This window comes from Nyctereutes procyonoides, unplaced genomic scaffold, assembly GCF_905146905.1.
Source record: "Nyctereutes procyonoides isolate TBG_1078 unplaced genomic scaffold, NYPRO_anot_genome, whole genome shotgun sequence".
Taxonomy (NCBI): domain Eukaryota; kingdom Metazoa; phylum Chordata; class Mammalia; order Carnivora; family Canidae; genus Nyctereutes; species Nyctereutes procyonoides.
The window spans coordinates 14,395,277-14,406,905 of NW_026575032.1; the positions used below are offsets into that span (position 1 = coordinate 14,395,277).

The following is an 11,629-nucleotide window of genomic DNA, read 5'->3' on the forward strand; positions in this document are numbered from 1 at the left end:
ATAACATTTGCCTTTATTTTTAAAAAAACTATGTGTACCACTTTGATCTACTTTTTAGAAGTTAAGAATGGCCTAACTTTTAATAGTACTTTATTTACTATAATATAATTTTTGTTAAATTGGTGTTAAACTAACTAGTAGTTCTGATAATTTAAAAATTGCTAAATTTCATCCTTTACATTACTTTCAGAATTTTTGAGCTTTCTATAAAATACTTTTGTTAATGTTTTAATATTTCAAATATTACTTCTATATTATAAAATGTAATTTATATTTTTCTGAAGTTAAAAATGTATAACTTATATATAGTTATATATATATTTATGTATACAAATATATATAGTATATTTATAGCTATATGTTAAACATATATATATATATATATATATATATATATATATATATATATCAGCAGTGCTATTCCAAACTAAATTTTCCTAGATATAGGAAGATATTCCTATATATATACATATAAAACGAATTCCACCTACAAATATTCTTCCTGGGTTCTACCCCTTAACTTTTCTTTTTTCATTTCTGTGAATTTAATAGTTATGAATTTAGGTTCTGAACCTTAAAAACCCAGAAAATAGTAAGTCTGTTAATAATGGGAGTTAGTATTATTAATTAATTAAGTATGATGTGTCAGACACTATGGTAATGGTTGTATGCACCATCTCATTTATTAATCATAATAGCTTTCTCACTTAGGAATTCTTATGACCTCTGTTTTAAATACAAAGAAATAGAGGTTAAAGAGGCAAAATAACTTGCTCAAGATCTATTCGGGTAATAAATATTTATTATACAGGCCCTAAACCAAATGTTTGGTACCTATCAATGGAAAAAGAACAGACAAAACCTTTGCCATCAGGAGGCTTACATTCTATTGGGTGGTATAGTAATTTAAAAACTACATTATATGTTGGCAAATTAAATTTAAATTTAAAAATGTAAAAAAATAAATTTGGCCAAGAAGAAAAAATAAATAAAATTAAAAATAAGTCAAATAAATAAACTGTATAGTTTTTTTTATAAGATTGTAAATACTATGAAAAAAATGTATAACATAAAGCTGATGGGTAGGGCAATTGCAATTTTAAATATGGTGGTCATGGTAGGCTATTGGGCACCAGATATAGGTTTTTATCCAGGTTCAGCTCAGGTATCTCTTTTAAAATTTTTCTATCCAACAAAATTAACATCTTTAGATTCTATTCTATCATTGAACTTGGTTCTTGTACTAAGGACCAAATATTTTTCAGAAAGATCCCTCTGATGGTCCTGTGGAAGATACACTAAACATTTTTTTTTTTTAAGGGAAGAAAACCGGTCACATAAGAGTCATTGTGCCACTGCTGCTAAAAAAATGGCAAAGAAAGCTCCAAGATCAAATACCAATTGCCAAAATGCCAAGCCCTTATGTAAAACCTAAAAGTAATTGTCTGAATCTTCTACCTTTTGAATCTATTATTATGCCCAAAAGGGATGTTACCAATCATATTACTTTGCCTATCAAAGCTGTAAGATCCATCAGCATTAAACTCCAGCCCAGACCTACCAATATCACAGGATCCAGTAACCAAAGTTGGAGACACCAAAACTTCCAAGCAAAAGACAGACTTCAGGATGAATTTCTTGTAACTTAAATCGTCAGCCTCCCAGCAATAGTCAACAACAGCATGAAACTGGATCCTCCACTACCGAAGAAGTGTCTAGAAAAACTGTGGGGTCACTTAATATATAGGCACTGAAAACTGCAAAGAAGCAGGTAGCAGATCAAGGAAATGTTAAATATGCAGACTCTGAGGACAATAACCATGTTGAAAATGAATCCTTGAATACTTTCTAAAAGAGATAAACACAAAGAGACTTGCCTAAAACTTTCCCAGACTGAAAGGAAGCCAAAGTACTGAATTACAGACAATAGGTAAACCAAAGATTATCTCTTATAATCAAACCAAGAGCAGTTTGGCTCTTAAATAAGCCTTGGGCAAAATTTCAGGGGATAGTGCTATTCTGAAAGACAGAGTTAATAAAGAATTTGTTAGGGAACCACAAATTAGGATTCCACCACTAAAGCCACAGCAACTCTTGAGCGGAACAAATCTTGCAAGAACAGGCGAAAAACTCCCAAACAGTTCTTTCTCATTATGTTCAGCCCCTTAGTAGGACTCTAAAATCAAAGAAACCAGTCGTCAAGGACATAAAGGTTAATAGAGATAAATACAAAAGACCAAATGAAATTAAGTTACAGTCACACACTGTTACTGAACAAAATATAAAGCAATCCAAACCCTGGACATGCCCCAGTGTGCTTCAGGGAGGCTATAGCAACAGATATTCAAACAAGAAGCAGGATCAAAAATCCACTAAATCTGTTTTAGGTCTCGGACATCTTGTGCACTGCAAAATACCACAAAAGCCATAAGCTAAAGTCCTAATTTGATAGTTGGAAATTTTAATTCAGTCATTCCAAGCACCCCTAACATAATAGCAAATGGCATCAGTGGGAATAAATGCAGCGGCAGCTATCAGCAAAAAGTTAGAATTATTTTCTCAATAAGACAGCTCCCAAACCTCAAGCTGGTGACCAAACTGTAAATGCAAAAAGAGTCCCATATAGGACAAAAAAACTAATCCAAATATTAAGAAGATGATCACAGCAGAGGATAGAAGGAAACAGCTAGAAGAATGGCAGAAATCTAAGGGGGAAACAATCTATAAAGGACCTCTTACGGAACTTAAAGAAAAAAGAAAAATATCAGAGAAAATTAATATTTCATTCTGGAAGAGTATGGAAAAGAAGATGAAGAAAAAGAAAGCACAACTTGACCTGTCCTATAAAACTAACAACTCTCTAACAGAATTGGAGCTCGTTGAAGGGGGTGTACTTTTTAATGACATATTTACCATATTGTCCGGTGTTCCTGAGGCTGAAACATTTGCTAAATTCTAGATCTGCGACGCAAAGTTGTTGGCCAGTAAAGGCACCTTTGATGTTCCTGGGCTGTAGGAAGAGGGAAAACACTGGTAAAAGAGTTGGAAGAAGGCGTTCTTCGTAATGGCAAGACCCCAACAGAATAACAGAAGGAGTTACTTCGGCCTCTGTAGTTGCAGAAGTGAATATAACATCAATAGAAGAGTGGGCCAATAAGGCGGGATCGGAAAATTCTTGTCTTTCCCCTCAAAAAAAGAGTTTACACCAATACTTCAAATAATCAAGGCAGAGCAGGATAATCATCCTGGTATCAAATTACAAATCACCTCAACCCTAGAATAAGTGTAATGCCCAAAGTGCAAGACATGAATGAAGCTCATCACTCCTATATGGCATTTGCAAGGACTGAACGAGCTGTGTCCCACCATGGGGGGAGTGTTGGGAGGACATGACTTAGAAGTGTTGGGAGGACATGACTTAGAAGTGGCTTCCCTTATTGAGATTAGAAGTGGGAGAAAGAGAGTATTTTGTATTCCATAAAAATGAAGCTTTGCCTATAAACATTAGACTTTAAAATCTTTGAGCCATAATTTCTCAATGCCTTTAAAAAAAAAGCATTTCAGAGCTTCCATGAAAAAAGAAAAAAAAAAAAAACCTTGTCTAGGCAACATGGAAAAAACTATGTAATGGACAGGGAGATTATGGGCTCTCAGGATTTGGTAATTCACTGGGCTTACTCTCAAATTTAATATTCTCACAGGACTGTCTTTGTTTCATTTGCTTAAGGCTACAGCTTGCCACAGTTTTATAGCATATGTAATTTTTAAACTATGGAATATTAATTTACCCTACAAGTATGGTAAAAAAATTCCACTTTTTTGATCTACTTTACTCTCAACATAGTTCTTTTTTTATATTAAAGATTGGTGCCACGTATGATAGACTTTCCTTCCTGCCTCTGCCTTAGCAGAGAAGGTGAGTCTTCCCAGTTGAGCTTAGAAGCTAAGCCTTCCCCGCTAGATGGCCATGTGACGGTCTGGTCAAAAACCCTCATTTTACAGAGTTTATGCTAGCAGTGCTTTTGCTCACAGACCACAAATGACCTTTATGTGTGACTTGGACTTCTGTCACTGTGTCCCTGTAGGTGAGGGACAATTTGTGTCCTGTCTGTCCTAGGCCTCCTCTAATGAAACAGAGTTCTGAATTGGGGTAATCATCTAGCTTTTTATACCTAAATCTAATTTTGCATTTGTTTTTTGACAGTGCTTTAAATAAAATCAAAGGGGAGAAGGGGAGAGGGACATTTGCTTATTCACTTCAATTCTGTGCTCTGCTGTGGGACACCTGGCCTGAGAAGATGATACAAGCCCCAGAGGCTACTACAGGTTATCTTTCTTTCCTCTCAGGCAGCTGCTCTTGGAAAGGTAAAATCAGAATCATTATGTAAATATAATGTACAGATAAACCTAGGTAACATATTTAACATGTTTATATTTAAATGTTTATATTTTAGCTTTGTTATTATTTAAATATTATCTAAAACAATCCTTTGTTCGATCCTTTAAAAAAATAGCATGCACTATCGTAGGATTTTAAGCCCGATGTTATGGCAACCCAGAGCAGGGAGCAATTACTAACCATGTTAGGAGATGAGTGACATATAGGGGTTGGTCTTCCAGTGACAAATAGGAATTGCTTGGATACTGAAGAGGAAAATGTCCATAGAGCAGACAACATGAGGCTTAAAAACAAGAGCTAGATGACAACTTTGTTAAAATAAAAAAAAAATTAAATATAGCAGTAACACACACACATTAGTGCACAATTCACAAACTATAGGAATTTACCCCAAATTTTGCATGCATTTAAGTTATTACAGATGTGGCATCTATCAGCGAGCACATTTTCTAGTATTAACATAAACTTCTCTGATTCTTATTTGAAAAATTAGAATTTTGAATTTTGTAACTTTTAATGTTTCTTTCAGTTTCATGAGTCTATGAAATATCAAAACTAAAATTGTGTACAGATCTTCCTCTACTCACATTAGGGCTGTATTCTAATACACCCATGCACCGTAAGCGAAATCCTCCTAAGTCAAAATGGATTTAATACACCTAGCCTACTGAACATCATAATCGAACCTGGTCTACTATAACTGTGCTCAGAACACTTACATTCACCTACATTTGGGCAAAATAATCTAACACAAAGCTTATTTTATTAACTAAGTATTGAATATTTCATCTAATTTATTAAATACTGTCCTGAAAGTGAAAAAGGATGAGTATAGAACGGCTGTAAGGGTACTGATAGCTTACCTTCACGATCACATGGCTGGCTGGGAGTTGTGTGCTCATTGTCATGAAAAAGTATCGTACTACATATCACTAGTCCACAAAAAAAAAAAAAAATCAAAATTCAAAATTTGAAGTAGAGTTTCTACTGAATGTGTATCATTTTTGGACCATGGTAAAGTAAAAAAAAAGTAAGTTGAATAAGTTAGAGACCATCTGTACATGTATTTTTTTTTTGCTAACCCCCAAATCATTTTCATCATTTACTCATTATTTTTTCTAAAGCAGAGTCTGACTTGTAGCAGATATGATTTTGTACTGTAAAGTCAATGTAAAGGCGTTTCTACTTATTCAAATAATCAAATAAATATTGTAAATGTTACATACTGCAATTTCTTTTAAGTCACCAAAACTATCAAACTTTCAGATGACCTTTAAATTGCTGATTAAATAAGCTATTTCTTTTGTGAGTCTCACACAAAATTATTTGTTCTCAGTATGACGACTTCCTTTCTGTCACTAATATGTACTTGAGCTAATTTCCTCACAAATTAAGAGATATAAAAACTTGCTCAAATATTATGTTACTCAGTAAGGGGTAATGTAAAATCTGAAAGTACCCTGTCTCATTATTCCTCCACCTGTATGTATTTTTTTGATTGAAAGACATTAAATAGAGCTTCAGCAGGGGAAATGAAATAAAATAGTGGTTCTTTTGCAATTAGTGGAAAACTAGTATAATAACCATATATGAGTAAGTCCTACATAATTCTTTAGATTTTTCTTTTCAAAGAACATTCTCAGTGCATGTTCCCATTTTTATTTAGGATTAATTAATTATGTTATTTTTTTCTGTATGTGAATCTTTCAGTGACATTCACCAAAGTGCAATCTATCCCAATATTTTTCAGCAGGCTAGATAATAATATTATCACAGTATACTTAGAAAATAATGCTTTTATTAATATGAATTTGTCTAAAACAATAATTTCTATTTTTCTAAAGAAGAATTGTAGAATTTGGTGTCTAATGGAGAAATAAGTGTGATTTCAATTCTAAATGATTTGAGAGATCTAAAAACTAACCTCTTACTTCTCTAAGTGGAATTAAACACTGAATCTTTTTAATCTTTAATACAGTTTAAGTTGATAATTTCCAAACTATCAAAAATCTTTATTAAAATCTCTGAGAATATAACATTTATCAAATTGTGATAATCCTCCATAGTGAATGAGAAATTGACTCTTAAACATTTCAGCCTCTATGTGATAGCAAAAACCTAGGGTAACTTCTCTGTGTCACTTGTTTTATTAGTACATTCTTTCCCTTATTTAAATCTAGTTTGTGAAGACAGTGTTTCATTCTTCATAAATGTAACTCAATATATTCAATAAACATGTTATAATAATAAAAATGTAAAAAAGGAAAAATCTAGGGTAGAAAAATGATTTATAAATTCTGGTTCTTTCCCACTGCCAACAAAATATTAACTCTGTATCAGAATGTTTAAGAGATTACATTTTATACATACATTTTTAGCACACTGAATTGAGTAAATTTATCTGTTTTTAGATTTACTCACTGAAAATAATCTTCTCAGAACCTAATCCATAGAGATACAATAGGGAATGAGAAAAATCCTGCCTTTACAGTGCTCTTGTTCTAGTTGGAGAGACAAGTATTATAAAATAAACAAATCAGCATGTCACTTATTGGCAAGTGCAAAGAAGAAAAAGAATAAACTTTGAAGAACATTTCATAGGGTCAAAACTTATTAAAAGTTACAAGAGGCCCTCAAAAGCATCCTTTTATCTTGTTTTCATTTTTATTCTCCTGTCAACAATGAATCATTTTTTTCACTACATGTACTCAATATCCTCTTTCTCTATTTACTGTCTTCATAGAATAAGCTAATATAAATTCTTCTTGCTGATTGATTAGCCTACTGCACCTACTAAAAGCTTAATTATATTAATTACACACTTTGTATTTGTTATATAAAATTATATATAGCAGAGGATTCTGGGAAGATGACAAGGTAGGAAACACTAGGAATATGTCTTTCCACCTAGATGATAATTCCATTAACAGAATCTGTCTCACATAATATTTTGGAACTCTAGAAATGATTGGAACCCTGAAAATTCCAGGGGAAAGCTCAAAGAGTAAACTATAGTCAATTTTAACCTATTTCGGTTATAGTGGTACAGTAGCAGCTACACATCCTCCCCATTCCCCAGCCCTATGCTAGGCAGCAGTGCATGCATTTCAAGAGCAGCTTGCACACAATTAGTGGGAACCAGAGTGGACAAAAAAGACTCTGCCCTCCAAATATGGGATCAGTGTTCTGATTGTAGATTGCTCTTTCTGATTACAGGGATGCACACAAAGAAGCAGCAGCTAATGTTATGCTTCCTCTCATTGTTGCAAGCCCCTCCCCCTCTGGTTGATATGACTTCCAGGAAATTTAAAAGTCCCCCATTAGGAAACAGATATTAAAAACTGGGACACTCAAAAGCAATTTAATGTACGGCAAAAATTTGAAGGTGACCATGAATGCCCAGAAAAAGGTGTAGGTTCCTAACGGACCTGAGAAAACCTCAAGTTTACATGTTAGGCTAATAATCCTTACAGCACAAATGACAATCAACAAACAAAACAAGAAACAAACAATAGAAAATCCTGGGAAAGAAGGAGAATTTGACTTCCAGAATCACCACATTATTAATTGAAATGTCCAGTTTCAACAAGAACAACAAAAAAAATTCGAAAGCACAGGATGAAACAGTAAAATATGACCCATTCGAAGAAAAAAAAAAAAAACAGAAAATGTGCATGAAAAGGATTAATGGTGATCTACTAGAAAAGACTTTAAACTGTCTTAAAGATGCTTCAAGAACTAAAGGAAGACATGGATAATGTCAAGAAAACATTTTGTCAAGAACAAAATGGAAATATTGGTAAGGAGATAGAAAACCAAAAGAGAGAGAGAGAGAGAGAGAGAGAGAGAGAAATTCTAAAATTGAAATACTATACCTAAAATACAGTTTTCACTAGAAGGAATCAAAGACAGTTGTGAGCAGGCATAAGAAAGATTCAATTAATTTGAAGGTAGGGCAGTGGAAATGATCAAGTTTCAGGATCAGAAAGAAAACGTTGAAGAAATGTGACTACAAATTAAGTAATCTGGGACATCATGAATTGGAACATAGATGCATTGTGGGAGTCCCAGAAGAGAAAGTGAACAAGCAGAGGGAATATTTGATGAAACACTGGCCAAACTTCCCAAATTTGATGAAAGACATATAGATAAACATCCAAGAAGCTGAATGAACTCCAACTATGATAAATCAAAGAGACCCATACAAAACACATTTGAAAGTCAAAGACAGGGGCCCCTGGGTGGCGCAGCGGTTTGGCGCCTGCCTTTGGCCCAGGGCGCGATCCTGGAGACCCGGGATCGAATCCCACGTCGGGCTCCTGGTGCATGGAGCCTGCTTCTCCCTCTGCCTGTGCCTCTGCCTCTCTCTCTCTCTCACTGTGTGCCTATCATAAATAAATAAAACAAAAAAATTAAAAAAAAAAGAAAGTCAAAGACAATCTTGAAAGCAGCAAAAGAGAAGCAACTTGTCACATATAAGAATGGATTTCAGAAACTTTGGAGAAGAGAAGACAGCAGGCTGATATGTTCAAAGTATTAAAGTATTAAAAGAATAAAATTGTCAACTAATAATCTGGTCCAGTAAAGCTTTTCTTAAAAACCTGAGGGAATTTGGTGTCACCGGACTGCCATACAAAAAATACTAAAGGAAGTCCTACAGGTCAAAATGAATGGACACCAGACGGTATAAAGAAATAACAATCTCAATAAAGGTAAATATTTGAGTAATCTAAAAACCTAGTATGATTGCAACAATGTTGTATGACTACACTTTTTTATGTTCTACATGGTTTAAGACACTAATACATTAAAAGAACAGTTGTTAGTCCAAAAGCTAGTATTTGTTGTAACTTTCTCCCATGAATTTGCTTTCTACATAGTTTAAGTTACAAATATACTAAAAATTATTTGTTATGTTCTTGGACACATCATGCATAAAGATATAATTTGTGACATCAACCACTGAACAGAGTGGCGATAGAGTTGTAAAGATCAGAGTCTTTGCCTATTATTGATGTTAAACTTGTAGCATTTCAAATTAGAGTGCTATAATTGTAGGATGTTAAATGTAATCCACATGGTAATCATAAGGAAAATAGATCTAGAATATACATAAAAGGAATGAGAGCTGAATTTTAATCTCCAAAAAATCAGTTAAATACAAAAGGAGACAGTCATGTGAGAAACATAGAACACAAAACCTATAAGGCATACTGAAAACAAATAGAAAAATTAAATAAGCAAATCCTTTTTATGAGTAATTACTTCAAATATAAGTGTATTAAACTCTCCAATCAAAAGACAGAAACTGGATGAATGATCCAACTATATACTCTCTACCAGAGACTTACTTTATATAAAAAGACAAAATAGGTTGAAAGTGCAAGGACGAGGAAAGATATTCCATGCAAATAGTAATTAGAAGAGAGCAGGAATGACTATATTAATATCGGACAAAATCAATTTTAAATCAAAAGAGCGCGAGACAAAAAGAGTCATTACACATTAATAATTTTTCAACACAATAATAATGCATAACAATTATAATTGTCAGCACACCAAATAACACAATATTAAAATTTATAGTAGAAAAATGGACAGGGTTAATGAGAGAAATAGTTCTACAACAGCCACAGACTCAGTGACCCCACACTTAATAATGGAAAGAACAACCAAACATAAGATAAATAAGGAAATAAAGGACCTGAACAACACACACACACATATACACAAAAACAATTAGATGCTAAAAGGCATTTACAGAACACTCAAAAACAGAATACACCTTCTTTCAAGTGCACAGAGGATACTTTCCAGGACAGATCATGTGTTAGGTCAAAAATTGAGTCTCAAAAAAAAAAAAAATGAGTCTCAACTAATTTTTTTTTAAAAGATGTCATACAAAGTAAAGTCTCTGATTGCAATAGGATGAAGTGAGAAATGAATAACAGAAGGAAAACTGAAAAATTCACAAATTTGTGGAAAATACATAACATGCTCTTAATCAATGGATCAAAGAATAAATCACAAGGGAAATTTAAAAATATTTAAAATAAATGAAAATGAAAACACAGCATACCGCAACTTATGGGCACAGCAGAAACAGTGTAAACGGAGATACCTATAGCTATAAACACTTCATTACAAATCAAGAAAGCTCTTCAGTAACCTAACTTTACAGTCTAAGGAAGAAAAAGAAGAACCAAACCAAACCCAAAGCTAGCAGAAAGAAAGATACATAAAGATTGGAGAAGAGACAGATAAAATGGAGACTAGAAAAAGAAAATTGAGAATATCAATGAAACCAAAAGCTGGTCTCGAAAAGTTCCACAAAATAGACAAATCTTTGGCTACATGGACTAAAAAAAAATAGAAAGAACTAAATCAGAAATGCAAGTGAAGCCATTACTACCAATTTTACAGAAATAAAAAGGACCATAGAAGAGTATTATGAGCAATTGTATGCCAATAAACTGAATAGCCTGGATTAAATGGACAAATTCCTCATAACAAAACCATATAAAGCATAAACCTTGAAGAAATAGAAAATCTAAATAGACAGAAGTAGGTGGGTGATTGAGTCAGTAATTAAAACTCCTGGACCTGATAGTTTCATTGGTGAATTCTACCAAATATTAAAAAAAATGAAAATAAACAACAAACAAACAAAACTAATACCAATCCCTCTCAAACTTTTACAAATAACTAAAGGGGAAGGAATACTCCTCAACTTACTTTATGACATCAATGTAAGCCTGATATCAAAGCTAGACAAAAAAACAGGTTAAGGAAATAAAAATACAGACATTATCCCTTATAAAGACTGACTTGAAAATTCTCAATCAAATTAGCAAACCAAATTTAGTGGCATGTTAAAAGGAGTTACACCATGACCAAGTGGGATTTATTCCTGGGATGCAAAAATGCTTCATTATACAACAATTGATCAATTAACGATACTATATTAACAGAATGAAGACAAAAAAAAAGTGACCATCTCTACCGATGCAGAAAAAGGATTTGATAAAATCCAACATACTTTCATGATAAAACACTCAACAAATTAATGATAAAAGGATACTACCTCAACATAATAAAAGTCAAATATGAAAAATCCATAGCAAACATGATACTCAATGCTAAGCAATTGAAAACATTTCCTCTAAAATCAGGAACAAGAGAAAGATGCTCATTTTGCCACTATTCACAGTGCTGAAAGTTCTAGCCAGA

The 11,629-nt window shown here is 33.1% G+C and overlaps 1 pseudogene; it reads left to right on the forward strand.

Annotated features, from left to right (window-relative positions):
* Window positions 1-1,409: 1,409 nt before the first annotated feature.
* LOC129504343 (cytoskeleton-associated protein 2-like) lies at window positions 1,410-3,515 on the forward strand (annotated as a pseudogene).
* The last annotated feature ends 8,114 nt before the right edge of the window (window positions 3,516-11,629 follow it).